Source organism: Amphibalanus amphitrite, unplaced genomic scaffold, assembly GCF_019059575.1.
Source record: "Amphibalanus amphitrite isolate SeventyFive unplaced genomic scaffold, NRLGWU_Aamphi_draft 000493F_arrow, whole genome shotgun sequence".
In the NCBI taxonomy this organism is placed as follows: Eukaryota; Metazoa; Arthropoda; class Thecostraca; order Balanomorpha; family Balanidae; genus Amphibalanus; species Amphibalanus amphitrite.
In genome coordinates this window covers 152,837-168,641 of record NW_024881987.1, presented here as the reverse complement: position 1 = coordinate 168,641, position 15,805 = coordinate 152,837, and positions in this window count along the sequence as shown.

The window sequence follows — 15,805 nt, the reverse complement described above, 5'->3', positions numbered from 1 at the left end:
TATGTGTACGCCCTGCGCCGAAAAATTAGTCCGCCGCCATGCGCTGAATGCGGCACATGCGAAGTTACGCCGGACGTGCGCTGAAATTTTTGGCGCAATCCCGCCACTACGCCGGACATATTCGGCATAACGTGTATTTTTTCCAGTCTGGCAAACCTACAGCGCCTCTCCTCGGTTGGAAAACCTTCGTGTGATGTCTGCTCTACTAATGCCCCTTATTGTTCCCTCATTTTCCACTTATCTTCACTTTATCATGTATTTACAATTTACATCTAAATTTGCTACTTCCTTATGAGCCCTGAAGTAATTCAAGGTGACGAGCAATTAACCCTGAGGAAGGAATATAAAACACTAGCTGCATAAAATGGTACCAATATCAATATCAACCGGACTACCGACCCCAACGAAGGTATAAATCACAGTTAGTATAAACAGTTAGCAGCCTTCCAGCGGTTTATATAGCCTTGCTTCCATCCAACTGCATCCAACTACCGCCAACAACACTTCGAATTGTAAGAGAGTAGGTACAGGTACAAAGGCTATGAAGGTACCAAATAATTTTACACCGACGATTTTTACAGCCAACATCAACATGTATTCCTAATTCAATACCCTTATCCGATATGGCACGGTCATAGATACTAACGATATACCAGCTGCTAATCAGCAGCTTTTGGATATCGCATCCACTTCCATCGTTTCCAGAACACATTTCACCGAAGGTGGTGTATGTAATAAATGTATCATTCCCACGCGACGACGCGCACGCCACTAGGGGCGCGTCGTGTCGGCTAGGGGATTTTTGTATGTCCGTGAAGTTAGCGTCAGCAACAGCAACGAATACAGCGTCGGATTCAGAATCGCTTAAAAAACTCATATTAGGTCAATGCGGGGACGGGGAGCAAGAGTATGACCTTTATTTGGCCCTAGCTCTTACCCCTTACCCCTTAATCGGCCCTTAAAGGAAGGGGCCCGTCAAAAGTGCCTCAAGGGTTCGTCTGATCGCCAAAATAAGGGTCGCAATCGATTCCTCGGGTCAATATCTAGCCGCAGCCTCGGGTTCCAGATGTGTGCAACTTACCCCTTACCCCTTAATCGGCCCTTAAAGGAAGGGGCGCGTCAAAAGTGCCTCAAGGGTTCGTCAGATCGCCAAAATAAGGGTCGCAATCGATTCCTCGGGTCAATATCTAGCCGCAGCCTCGGGTTCCAGATGTGTGCAACTTACCCCTTACCCCTTAATCGGCCCTTAAAGGAAGGGGCGCGTCAAAAGTGCCTCAAGGGTTCGTCTGATCGCCAAAATAAGGGTCGCAATCGATTCCTCGGGTCAATATCTAGCCGCAGCCTCGGGTTCCAGATGTGTGCAACTTACCCCTTACCCCTTAATCGGCCCTTAAAGGAAGGGGCGCGTCAAAAGTGCCTCAAGGGTTCGTCAGATCGCCAAAATAAGGGTCGCAATCGATTCCTCGGGTCAATATCTAGCCGCAGCCTCGGGTTCCAGATGTGTGCAACTTACCCCTTACCCCGGCCCTTAAAGGAAGGGGCGCGTCAAAAGTGCCTCAAGGGTTCGTCTGATCGCCAAAATAAGGGTCGCAATCGATTCCTCGGGTCAATATCTAGCCGCAGCCTCGGGTTCCAGATGTGTGCAACTTACCCCTTACCCCTTAATCGGCCCTTAAAGGAAGGGGCGCGTCAAAAGTGCCTCAAGGGTTCGTCTGATCGCCAAAATAAGGGTCGCAATCGATTCCCCGGGTCAATATCTAGCCGCAGCCTCGGGTTCCAAATGTGTGCAACTTACCCCTTACCCCTTAATCGGCCCTTAAAGGAAGGGGCGCGTCAAAAGTGCCTCAAGGGTTCGTCTGATCGCCAAAATAAGGGTCGCAATCGATTCCTCGGGTCAATATCTAGCCGCAGCCTCGGGTTCCAGATGTGTGCAACTTACCCCTTACCCCTTAATCGGCCCTTAAAGGAAGGGGCGCGTCAAAAGTGCCTCAAGGGTTCGTCTGATCGCCAAAATAAGGGTCGCAATCGATTCCTCGGGTCAATATCTAGCCGCAGCTTGGGTTCCAGATGTGTGCAACTTACCCTTTACCCCTTAATCGGCCCTTAAAGGAAGGGGCGCGTCAAAAGTGCCTCAAGGGTTCGTCTGATCGCCAAAATAAGGGTCGCAATCGATTCCGCGGGTCAATATCTAGCCGCAGCCTCGGGTTCCAGATGTGTGCAACTTACCCCTTACCCCTTAATCGGCCCTTAAAGGAAGGGGCGCGTCAAAAGTGCCTCAAGGATTCGTCTGATCGCCAAAATAAGGGTCGCAATCGATTCCCCGGGTCAATATCTAGCCGCAGCCTCGGGTTCCAGATGTGTGCAACTTAACGCTTACCCCTTAATCGGCCCTTAAAGGAAGGGGCGCGTCAAAAGTGCCTCAAGGGTTCGTCTGATCGCCAAAATAAGGGTCGCAATCGATTCCTCGGGTCAATATCTAGCCGCAGCCTTGGGTTCCAGATGTGTGCAACTTACCCCTTACCCCTTAATCGGCCCTTAAAGGAAGGGGCGTCGTCAAAAGTGCCTCAAGGATTCGTCTGATCGCCAAAATAAGGGTCGCAATCGATTCCCCGGGTCAATATCTAGCCGCAGCCTCGGGTTCCAGATGTGTGCAACTTACCCCTTACCCCTTAATCGGCCCTTAAAGGAAGGGGCGCGTCAAAAGTGCCTCAAGGGTTCGTCTGATCGCCAAAATAAGGGTCGCAATCGATTCCTCGGGTCAATATCTAGCCGGAGCCTCGGGTTCCAGATGTGTGCAACTTACCCCTTACCCCTTAATCGGCCCTTAAAGGAAGGGGTGCGTCAAAAGTGCCTCAAGGGTTCGTCTGATCGCCAAAATAAGGGTCGCAATCGATTCCTCGGGTCAATATCTAGCCGCAGCCTCGGGTTCCAGATGTGTGCAACTTACCCCTTACCCCTTAATCGGCCCTTAAAGGAAGGGGCGCGTCAAAAGTGCCTCAAGGGTTCGTCAGATCGCCAAAATAAGGGTCGCAATCGATTCCTCGGGTCAATATCTCGCCGCAGCCTCGGGTTCCAGATGTGTGCAACTTACCCCTTACCCCTTAATCGGCCCTTAAAGGAAGGGGCGCGTCAAAAGTGCCTCAAGGGTTCGTCTGATCGCCAAAATAAGGGTCGCAATCGATTCCTCGGGTCAATATCTAGCCGCAGCCTCGGGTTCCAGATGTGTGCAACTTACCCCTTACCCCTTAATCGGCCCTTAAAGGAAGGGGCGCGTCAAAAGTGCCTCAAGGGTTCGTCTGATCGCCAAAATAAGGGTCGCAATTGATTCCCCGGGTCAATATCTAGCCGCAGCCTCGGGTTCCAGATGTGTGCAACTTACCCCTTACCCCTTAATCGGCCCTTAAAGGAAGGGGCGCGTCAAAAGTGCCTCAAGGGTTCGTCTGATCGCCAAAATAAGGGTCGCAATCGATTCCTCGGGTCAATATCTAGCCGCAGCCCCGGGTTCCAGATGTGTGCATTTTACCCCTTACCCCTTAATCGGCCCTTAAAGGAAGGGGCGCGTCAAAAGTGCCTCAAGGGTTCGTCTGATCGCCAAAATAAGGGTCGCAATCGATTCCTCGGGTCAATATCTAGCCGCAGCCTCGGGTTCCAGATGTGTGCAACTTACCCCTTACCCCTTAATCGGCCCTTAAAGGAAGGGGCGCGTCAAAAGTGCCTCAAGGGTTCGTCTGATCGCCAAAATAAGGGTCGCAATCGATTCCTCGGATCAATATCTAGCCGCAGCCTCGGGTTCCAGATGTGTGCAACTTACCCCTTACCCCTTACTCGGCCCTTAAAGGAAGGGGCGCGTCAAAAGTGCCTCAAGGATTCGTCTGATCGCCAAAATAAGGGTCGCAATCGATTCCCCGGGTCAATATCTAGCCGCAGCCTCGGGTTCCAGATGTGTGCAACTTACCCCTTACCCCTTAATCGGCCCTTAAAGGAAGGGGCGCGTCAAAAGTGCCTCAAGGGTTCGTCTGATCGCCAAAATAAGGGTCGCAATCGATTCCTCGGGTCAATATCTAGCCGCAGCCTCGGGTTCCAGATGTGTGCAACTTACCCCTTACCCCTTAATCGGCCCTTAAAGGAAGGGGCGCGTCAAAAGTGCCTCAAGGGTTCGTCTGATCGCCAAAATAAGGGTCGCAATCGATTCCTCGGGTCAATATCTAGCCGCAGCCTCGGGTTCCAGATGTGTGCAACTTACCCCTTACCCCTTAATCGGCCCTTAAAGGAAGGGGCGCGTCAAAAGTGCCTCAAGGGTTCGTCAGATCGCCAAAATAAGGGTCGCAATCGATTCCTCGGGTCAATATCTCGCCGCAGCCTCGGGTTCCAGATGTGTGCAACTTACCCCTTACCCCTTAATCGGCCCTTAAAGGAAGGGGCGCGTCAAAAGTGCCTCAAGGGTTCGTCTGATCGCCAAAATAAGGGTCGCAATCGATTCCTCGGGTCAATATCTAGCCGCAGCCTCGGGTTCCAGATGTGTGCAACTTACCCCTTACCCCTTAATCGGCCCTTAAAGGAAGGGGCGCGTCAAAAGTGCCTCAAGGGTTCGTCTGATCGCCAAAATAAGGGTCGCAATTGATTCCCCGGGTCAATATCTAGCCGCAGCCTCGGGTTCCAGATGTGTGCAACTTACCCCTTACCCCTTAATCGGCCCTTAAAGGAAGGGGCGCGTCAAAAGTGCCTCAAGGGTTCGTCTGATCGCCAAAATAAGGGTCGCAATCGATTCCTCGGGTCAATATCTAGCCGCAGTCCCGGGTTCCAGATGTGTGCAACTTACCCCTTACCCCTTAATCGGCCCTTAAAGGAAGGGGCGCGTCAAAAGTGCCTCAAGGGTTCGTCTGATCGCCAAAATAAGGGTCGCAATCGATTCCTCGGGTCAATATCTAGCCGCAGCCTCGGGTTCCAGATGTGTGCAACTTACCCCTTACCCCTTAATCGGCCCTTAAAGGAAGGGGCGCGTCAAAAGTGCCTCAAGGGTTCGTCTGATCGCCAAAATAAGGGTCGCAATCGATTCCTCGGGTCAATATCTAGCCGCAGCCTCGGGTTCCAGATGTGTGCAACTTACCCCTTACCCCTTAATCGGCCCTTAAAGGAAGGGGCGCGTCAAAAGTGCCTCAAGGGTTCGTCTGATCGCCAAAATAAGGGTCGCAATCGATTCCTCGGGTCAATATCTAGCCGCAGCCTCGGGTTCCAGATGTGTGCAACTTACCCCTTACCCCTTAATCGGCCCTTAAAGGAAGGGGCGCGTCAAAAGTGCCTCAAGGGTTCGTCAGATCGCCAAAATAAGGGTCGCAATCGATTCCTCGGGTCAATATCTAGCCGCAGCCTCGGGTTCCAGATGTGTGCAACTTACCCCTTACCCCTTAATCGGCCCTTAAAGGAGGGGGCGCGTCAAAAGTGCCTCAAGGGTTCGTCTGATCGCCAAAATAAGGGTCGCAATCGATTCCTCGGGTCAATATCTAGCCGCAGCCTCGGGTTCCAGATGTGTGCAACTTACCCCTTACCCCTTAATCGGCCCTTAAAGGAAGGGGCGCGTCAAAAGTGCCTCAAGGGTTCGTCAGATCGCCAAAATAAGGGTCGCAATCGATTCCTCGGGTCAATATCTAGCCGCAGCCTCGGGTTCCAGATGTGTGCAACTTACCCCTTACCCCTTAATCGGCCCTTAAAGGAAGGGGCGCGTCAAAAGTGCCTCAAGGGTTCGTCTGATCGCCAAAATAAGGGTCGCAATCGATTCCTCGGGTCAATATCTAGCCGCAGCCTCGGGTTCCAGATGTGTGCAACTTACCCCTTACCCTTTAATCGGCCCTTAAAGGAAGGGGCGCGTCAAAAGTGCCTCAAGGGTTCGTCTGATCGCCAAAATAAGGGTCGCAATCGATTCCCCGGGTCAATATCTAGCCGCAGCCTCGGGTTCCAAATGTGTGCGACTTACCCCTTACCCCTTAATCGGCCCTTAAAGGAAGGGGCGCGTCAAAAGTGCCTGAAGGGTTCGTCTGATCGCCAAAATAAGGGTCGCAATCGATTCCTCGGGTCAATATCTAGCCGCAGCCTCGGGTTCCAGATGTGTGCAACTTACCCCTTACCCCTTAATCGGCCCTTAAAGGAAGGGGCGCGTCAAAAGTGCCTCAAGGGTTCGTCAGATCGCCAAAATAAGGGTCGCAATCGATTCCTCGGGTCAATATCTAGCCGCAGCCTCGGGTTCCAGACGTGTGCAACTTACCCCTTACCCCTTAATCGGCCCTTAAAGGAAGGGGCGCGTCAAAAGTGCCTCAAGGGTTCGTCTGATCGCCAAAATAAGGGTCGCAATCGATTCCCCGGGTCAATATCTAGCCGCAGCCTCGGGTTCCAAATGTGTGCAACTTACCCCTTACCCCTTAATCGGCCCTTAAAGGAAGGGGCGCGTCAAAAGTGCCTCAAGGGTTCGTCTGATCGCCAAAATAAGGGTCGCAATCGATTCCTCGGGTCAATATCTAGCCGCAGCCTCTGGTTCCAGATGTGTGCAACTTACCCCTTACCCCTTAATCGGCCCTTAAAGGAAGGGGCGCGTCAAAAGTGCCTCAAGGGTTCGTCTGATCGCCAAAATAAGGGTCGCAATCGATTCCTCGGGTCAATATCTAGCCGCAGCCTCGGGTTCCAGATGTGTGCAACTTACCCCTTACCCCTTAATCGGCCCTTAAAGGAAGGGGCGCGTCAAAAGTGTCTCAAGGGTTCGTCTGATCGCCAAAATAAGGGTCGCAATCGATTCCTCGGGTCAATATCTAGCCGCAGCCTCGGGTTCCAGATGTGTGCAACTTACCCTTTACCCCTTAATCGGCCCTTAAAGGAAGGGGCGCGTCAAAAGTGCCTCAAGGGTTCGTCTGATCGCCAAAATAAGGGTCGCAATCGATTCCGCGGGTCAATATCTAGCCGCAGCCTCGGGTTCCAGATGTGTGCAACTTACCCCTTACCCCTTAATCGGCCCTTAAAGGAAGGCGCGCGTCAAAAGTGCCTCAAGGATTCGTCTGATCGCCAAAATAAGGGTCGCAATCGATTCCCCGGGTCAATATCTAGCCGCAGCCTCGGGTTCCAGATGTGTGCAACTTAACGCTTACCCCTTAATCGGCCCTTAAAGGAAGGGGCGCGTCAAAAGTGCCTCAAGGGTTCGTCTGATCGCCAAAATAAGGGTCGCAATCGATTCCTCGGGTCAATATCTAGCCGCAGCCTTGGGTTCCAGATGTGTGCAACTTACCCCTTACCCCTTAATCGGCCCTTAAAGGAAGGGGCGTCGTCAAAAGTGCCTCAAGGATTCGTCTGATCGCCAAAATAAGGGTCGCAATCGATTCCCCGGGTCAATATCTAGCCGCAGCCTCGGGTTCCCGATGTGTGCAACTTACCCCTTACCCCTTAATCGGCCCTTAAAGGAAGGGGCGCGTCAAAAGTGCCTCAAGGGTTCGTCTGATCGCCAAAATAAGGGTCGCAATCGATTCCTCGGGTCAATATCTAGCCGCAGCCTCGGGTTCCAGATGTGTGCAACTTACCCCTTACCCCTTAATCGGCCCTTAAAGGAAGGGGTGCGTCAAAAGTGCCTCAAGGGTTCGTCTGATCGCCAAAATAAGGGTCGCAATCGATTCCTCGGGTCAATATCTAGCCGCAGCCTCGGGTTCCAGATGTGTGCAACTTACCCCTTACCCCTTAATCGGCCCTTAAAGGAAGGGGCGCGTCAAAAGTGCCTCAAGGGTTCGTCAGATCGCCAAAATAAGGGTCGCAATCGATTCCTCGGGTCAATATCTCGCCGCAGCCTCGGGTTCCAGATGTGTGCAACTTACCCCTTACCCCTTAATCGGCCCTTAAAGGAAGGGGCGCGTCAAAAGTGCCTCAAGGGTTCGTCTGATCGCCAAAATAAGGGTCGCAATCGATTCCTCGGGTCAATATCTAGCCGCAGCCTCGGGTTCCAGATGTGTGCAACTTACCCCTTACCCCTTAATCGGCCCTTAGCCCGCGCCCTGGTGGGGGGGGCTATTTTTTGCCCCCCCTCCAGACTTTTTGATATATCTCCAGAACCGCTGCGCCGATCGTCACCAAACTTTCAGTACCCTCCCGGACATCAATTTTACACATTGTGACCAAAAATTTTTCCAAAGGCTATGATAGGTTGGCCGGAAATGACGTCAGAGTGAGGTCATGTTCTGCCGTTTTCGACCCAAAAAAGGGTTTCGCGGGAAGAGCTGTCAGGCCTATAGCTTTGCAAATACAGAAAAATGATAAAGACATAAAAGCTGTAGAATCAACAGGGCTACAAAACTGCTATCTCGGATTTTTGAAATTTTTGGATTTTGACCCCCAAAAATCAAAAAATAATTTTTTTGCATATAATAATCGAAAAATCCAAGAAGTTTTTTGAATTTCGCAAAAACCGGAATATATGTGATAGTCCTTACCGCCTTCCATCCACATACCAAATTTGAGATCGATACCTCTTTTTTTGGCGAAGTTATAGCGAAAAAACTGTTCAAAATTGATGACGTCAAATTTTCAAACTCAATTTTTAGCAATTCTAGACCCCGTAGCGCAAAACAAAGACCACCATTAGACTCCCCGTGACGAGCTGCATCGAATCAATACCCATTTTATGCAAAAATATCAACTTTAAAATTTGACCTTTTTTGGCCTGACCTTGACCTGACCTTGACCTGAACTTCACCAGAAAGTGACCTAAGCCGTACCTGATAGTCTTATAACCAATACCATTGAGTTGGAAATGAAAAATTGGCCATAAAACATGCATCACACAACCTTAGTAAAGTTGGGCTCATGTGACCTGACCTGTGACCCTTGGTGACCTGACCTGTGACCTGACCTGGTATTGTCAGTGACCTCTAATAGTAATATATCTACTAGGCAACTGACGCCCTATCGCTGATTCTCGACAAAATGCGTTTTCCTCGGTGTTATAGCGCATTCCCTAGAAGACCCGTGAACGGTGAAACATTTCATCTTTGACCTGACCTGTGACGTCATCGGTGACCCCGAGGTCAATGAAATTTGGTTTTCCTCGACAAATTTGACAGGCCTTTCGAACGCCGTTTGAATTTTGCGGATCCGTCCAGTAGTTTCGGAGATACGAGGGGGGGCAAAAAATAGCCCCCCCCCCCCACCAGGTCGCGTTATAAACAGACCCCACCAGGGCGCGGGTTAAAGGAAGGGGCGCGTCAAAAGTGCCTCAAGGGTTCGTCTGATCGCCAAAATAAGGGTCGCAATTGATTCCCCGGGTCAATATCTAGCCGCAGCCTCGGGTTCCAGATGTGTGCAACTTACCCCTTACCCCTTAATCGGCCCTTAAAGGAAGGGGCGCGTCAAAAGTGCCTCAAGGGTTCGTCTGATCGCCAAAATAAGGGTCGCAATCGATTCCTCGGGTCAATATCTAGCCGCAGCCCCGGGTTCCAGATGTGTGCAACTTACCCCTTACCCCTTAATCGGCCCTTAAAGGAAGGGGCGCGTCAAAAGTGCCTCAAGGGTTCGTCTGATCGCCAAAATAAGGGTCGCAATCGATTCCTCGGGTCAATATCTAGCCGCAGCCTCGGGTTCCAGATGTGTGCAACTTACCCCTTACCCCTTAATCGGCCCTTAAAGGAAGGGGCGCGTCAAAAGTGCCTCAAGGGTTCGTCTGATCGCCAAAATAAGGGTCGCAATCGATTCCTCGGGTCAATATCTAGCCGCAGCCTCGGGTTCCAGATGTGTGCAACTTACCCCTTACCCCTTAATCGGCCCTTAAAGGAAGGGGCGCGTCAAAAGTGCCTCAAGGGTTCGTCAGATCGCCAAAATAAGGGTCGCAATCGATTTCTCGGGTCAATATCTCGCCGCAGCCTCGGGTTCCAGATGTGTGCAACTTACCCCTTACCCCTTAATCGGCCCTTAAAGGAAGGGGCGCGTCAAAAGTGCCTCAAGGGTTCGTCTGATCGCCAAAATAAGGGTCGCAATCGATTCCTCGGGTCAATATCTAGCCGCAGCCTCGGGTTCCAGATGTGTGCAACTTACCCCTTACCCCTTAATCGGCCCTTAAAGGAAGGGGCGCGTCAAAAGTGCCTCAAGGGTTCGTCTGATCGCCAAAATAAGGGTCGCAATTGATTCCCCGGGTCAATATCTAGCCGCAGCCTCGGGTTCCAGATGTGTGCAACTTACCCCTTACCCCTTAATCGGCCCTTAAAGGAAGGGGCGCGTCAAAAGTGCCTCAAGGGTTCGTCTGATCGCCAAAATAAGGGTCGCAATCGATTCCTCGGGTCAATATCTAGCCGCAGCCCCGGGTTCCAGATGTGTGCAACTTACCCCTTACCCCTTAATCGGCCCTTAAAGGAAGGGGCGCGTCAAAAGTGCCTCAAGGGTTCGTCTGATCGCCAAAATAAGGGTCGCAATCGATTCCTCGGGTCAATATCTAGCCGCAGCCTCGGGTTCCAGATGTGTGCAACTTACCCCTTACCCCTTAATCGGCCCTTAAAGGAAGGGGCGCGTCAAAAGTGCCTCAAGGGTTCGTCTGATCGCCAAAATAAGGGTCGCAATCGATTCCTCGGGTCAATATCTAGCCGCAGCCTCGGGTTCCAGATGTGTGCAACTTACCCCTTACCCCTTAATCGGCCCTTAAAGGAAGGGGCGCGTCAAAAGTGCCTCAAGGGTTCGTCTGATCGCCAAAATAAGGGTCGCAGTCGATTCCTCGGGTCAATATCTAGCCGCAGCCTCGGGTTCCAGATGTGTGCAACTTACCCCTTACCCCTTAATCGGCCCTTAAAGGAAGGGGCGCGTCAAAAGTGCCTCAAGGGTTCGTCTGATCGCCAAAATAAGGGTCGCAATCGATTCCTCGGGTCAATATCTCGCCGCAGCCTCGGGTTCCAGATGTGTGCAACTTACCCCTTACCCCTTAATCGGCCCTTAAAGGAAGGGGCGCGTCAAAAGTGCCTCAAGGGTTCGTCTGATCGCCAAAATAAGGGTCGCAATCGATTCCTCGGGTCAATATCTAGCCGCAGCCTCGGGTTCCAGATGTGTGCAACTTACCCCTTACCCCTTAATCGGCCCTTAAAGGAAGGGGCGCGTCAAAAGTGCCTCAAGGGTTCGTCTGATCGCCAAAATAAGGGTCGCAATTGATTCCCCGGGTCAATATCTAGCCTCAGCCTCGGGTTCCAGATGTGTGCAACTTACCCTTTACCCCTTAATCGGCCCTTAAAGGAAGGGGCGCGTCAAAAGTGCCTCAAGGGTTCGTCTGATCGCCAAAATAAGGGTCGCAATCGATTCCTCGGGTCAATATCTAGCCGCAGCCTCGGGTTCCAGATGTGTGCAACTTACCCCTTACCCCTTAATCGGCCCTTAAAGGAAGGGGCGCGTCAAAAGTGCCTCAAGGATTCGTCTGATCGCCAAAATAAGGGTCGCAATCGATTCCCCGGGTCAATATCTAGCCGCAGCCTCGGGTTCCAGATGTGTGCAACTTAACCCTTACCCCTTAATCGGCCCTTAAAGGAAGGGGCGCGTCAAAAGTGCCTCAAGGGTTCGTCTGATCGCCAAAATAAGGGTCGCAATCGATTCCTCGGGTCAATATCTAGCCGCAGCCTCGGGTTCCAGATGTGTGCAACTTACCCCTTACCCCTTAATCGGCCCTTAAAGGAAGGGGCGCGTCAAAAGTGCCTCAAGGGTTCGTCTGATCGCCAAAATAAGGGTCGCAATCGATTCCTCGGGTCAATATCTAGCCGCAGCTTCGGGTTCCAGATGTGTGCAACTTACCCCTTACCCCTTAATCGGCCCTTAAAGGAAGGGGCGCGTCAAAAGTGCCTCAAGGGTTCGTCTGATCGCCAAAATAAGGGTCGCAATCGATTCCTCGGGTCAATATCTAGCCGCAGCCTCGGGTTCCAGATGTGTTCAACTTACCCCTTACCCCTTAATCGGCCCTTAAAGGAAGGGGCGCGTCAAAAGTGCCCCAAGGGTTCGTCTGATCGCCAAAATAAGGGTCGCAATCGATTCCTCGGGTCAATATCTAGCCGCAGCTTCGGGTTCCAGATGTGTGCAACTTACCCCTTATCCCTTAATCGGCCATTAAAGGAAGGGGCGCGTCAAAAGTGCCTCAAGGGTTCGTCTGATCGCCAAAATAAGGGTCGCAATTGATTCCTCGGGTCAATATCTAGCCGCACCCTTGGGTTCCAGATGTGTGCAACTTTTCCCTTACCCCTTAATCGGCCCTTAAATGAAGGGGCGCGTCAAAAGTGCCTCAAGGGTTCGTCTGATCGCCAAAATAAGGGTCGCAATCGATTCCTCGGGTCAATATCTAGCCGCAGCCTCGGGTTCCAGATGTGGGGTAAGGGTTAAGGGGTAAGTTGCACACATCTGGAACCCGAGGCTGCGGCTAGATATTGACCCGAGGAATCGATTGCGACCCTTATTTTGGCGATCAGACGAACCCTTGAGGCACTTTTGACGCGCCCCTTCCTTTAAAAGCCGATTAAGGGGTAAGGGGTAAGTTGCACACATTTGGAACCCGAGGCTGCGGCTAGATATTGACCCGAGGAATCGATTGCGATCCTTATTTTGGCGATCAGACGAACCCTTGAGGCACTTTTGACGCGCCCCTTCCTTTAAGGGCCGATTAAGGGGTAAGGGGTAAGTTGCACACATCTGGAACCCGAGGCTGCGGCTAGATATTGACCCGAGGAATCGATTGCGACCCTTATTTTGGCGATCAGACGAACCCTTGAGGCACTTTTGACGCGCCCCTTCCTTTAAGGGCCGATTAAGGGGTAAGGGGTAAGTTACACACATCTCGAACCCGAGGCTGCGGCTAGATATTGACCCGAGGAATCGATTGCGACCCTTATTTTGGCGATCAGACGAACTCTTGAGGCACTTTTGACGCGCCCCTTCCTTTAAGGGCCGATTAAGGGGTAAGGGGTAAGTTGCACACATCTGGAATCCGAGGCTGCGGCTAGATATTGACCCGAGGAATCGATTGCGACCCTTATTTTGGCGATCAGACGAACCCTTGAGGCACTTTTGACGCGCCCCTTCCTTTAAGGGCCGATTAAGGGGTAAGGGGTAAGTTGCACACATCTGGAACCCGAGGCTGCGGCTAGATATTGACCCGAGGAATCGATTGTGATCCTTATTTTGGCGATCAGACGAACCCTTGAGGCACTTTTGACGCGCCCCTTCCTTTAAGGGCCGATTAAGGGGTAAGGGGTAAGTTGCACACATCTGGAACCCGAGGCTGCGGCTAGATATTGACCCGAGGAATCGATTGCGACCCTTATTTTGGCGATCAGACGAACCCTTGAGGCACTTTTGACGCGCCCCTTCCTTTAAAAGCCGATTAAGGGGTAAGGGGTAAGTTGCACACATCTGGAACCCGAGGCTGCGGCTAGATATTGACCCGAGGAATCGATTGCGATCCTTATTTTGGCGATCAGACGAACCCTTGAGGCACTTTTGACGCGCCCCTTCCTTTAAGGGCCGATTGAGGGGTAAGGGGTAAGTTGCACACATCTGGAACCCGATGCTGCGGCTAGATATTGACCCGAGGAATCGATTGCGACCCTTATTTTGGCGATCAGACGAACCCTTGAGGCACTTTTGACGCGCCCCTTCCTTTAAGGGCCGATTAAGGGGTAAGGGGTAAGTTGCACACATCTGGAACCCGAGACTGCGGCTAGATATTGACCCGAGGAATCGATTGCGACCCTTATTTGGGCGATAAGACGAATCCTTGAGGCACTTTTGACGCGCCCCTTCCTTTAAGGGCCGATTAAGGGGTAAGGGGTAAGTTGCACACATCTGGAACCCGAGGCTGCGGCTAGATATTGACCCGGGGAATCGATTGCGACCCTTATTTTGGCGATCAGACGAACCCTTGAGGCACTTTTGACGCGCCCCTTCCTTTAAGGGCCGATTAAGGGGTAAGGGGTAAGTTGCACACATCTGGAACCCGAGGCTGCGGCTAGATATTGACCCGGGGAATCGATTGCGACCCTTATTTTGGCGATCAGACAAACCCTTGAGGCACTTTTGACGCGCCCCTTCCTTTAAGGGCCGATTAAGGGGTAAGGGGTAAGTTGCACACATCTGGAACCCGAGGCTGCGGCTAGATATTGACCCGGGGAATCGAGTGCGACCCTTATTTTGGCGATCAGACGAACCCTTGAGGCACTTTTGACGCGTCCCTTCCTTTAAGGGCCGATTAAGGGGTAAGGGGTAAGAGCTAGGGCCAAATAAAGGTCATATTCTTGCTCCCCGTCCCCCAATTGACGTAATATGAGTTTTTTAAGCGATTCTGAATCCGACGCTGTATTCGTTGCTGTTGCTGACGCTAACTTCACGGACATGATTTTTGTGATTGTAGTGATAGGTGTTGTGCTTTAATTGCTTTCAATACTCATTTTGCTGATCTTAAAAATTTCTAAATTCTTTGAGCCATTGTCTGGTTTCTTCCATCGATCTTGAAGCATTCCTCGCTCGTCTGCACTCGGCCCCGTCGACGGTTGACATCTTGATAACCCGCCATCTTGCCGTATTTCATCTTCGGCGTCTCGACTCTCCGTCGTAGGTATTTCCGGTCTACCACCCGCCCTTATGGCACCCCCGCTATCCCGGCCCGCCCGCCCCCTGGTCTACCCCCTCTTCCCCCCCTCCCCCTCCCCCAACCCCCTCTTGGACGAGGTCCCCGTCGGGGAGTGTTACCTGTTGATGACGCCTCAGGATGGCACCTTCAGCCGCGTGTCCCCTTTCGCGCTCCGCCGGGAGATGGATACTCTCATCGGGAAAGTCCGCTTCGCCAAGGTCGTTCGTTCCGGCAATGTCCTTATCCGGGTGCTGAGCAAGGCCCAAGCCGCCTTAGCTCTTCAACTCCATCAGTTCCTCGGAACTCCCGTGACCGTGACCCCAGCCACGAAAATGAACACCACCTCTGGCACGATATACGCGCCGCAGCTCGCGTACATGGATGTGGAGGAGCTGCGTACCGAACTTCGATCGCAAAAGGTCGCCGAGGTTGTCCGCCTCCGGTCGAAAACATCGCGTCCCAATCCGCTCCTCAAGCTGCGCTTTGTGGGGCTCACGTGCCCAGTGTACATCTATGCCGGTTATGAGGTTTTTGATGTAAGGGCGTGGGAGACGAACCCCAGACTGTGCCGCAACTGCGGCCGATACGGCCATCTGCAGAGCACATGCAAATCTAAGACGCCCAACTGCCTCCGCTGTGCAGGAACTGGACACACCCCAGACAACTGCGAGGCACCAGAGCCGTTATGCGCCTACTGCGAGGGCCCCCACCCCGCGTGGAGCAGGTCGTGCCCGGTCTGGGTGCAAAAAAAGGACCAGTTGAACGCGCGCGGCACCCTCCCCATCCCGCCGCCCCCGCTGCCGCTCGAGGCCTATCATGAGGAAAGGGCTGGGAGCGAAGCTCCGCCCCCTGCACAGGTGTGGCCCCGTGTCCAGGATGTGTCGACAGCCGTGGCCCCCCAGGCCCGCCGTCCCCTCCCGGCCCGACGCCCTCTGAACCGTGACACCGCGCCGGCTTCACCGGATCTTCGCCCCGCCCCAGGCTACGATGGTCGCCTATCTGAGAACGGCACTTCGGTCCCACCCAGCCCTAGTGACCTTGAGGGGATCTTCTCCCTGGCAGCCGAGACCGGGTGGCCGAGCCGAGCCGAGTCGGTCGAAACGGAGTTCGCGCCAAACGAGCCCGAGGCCCCCGAAGCGATCGTGGAGCCTGCCACTGTCACTAAGACCGCGCCGCCGCCGACCGCTGAATCCGAGTCAGTGC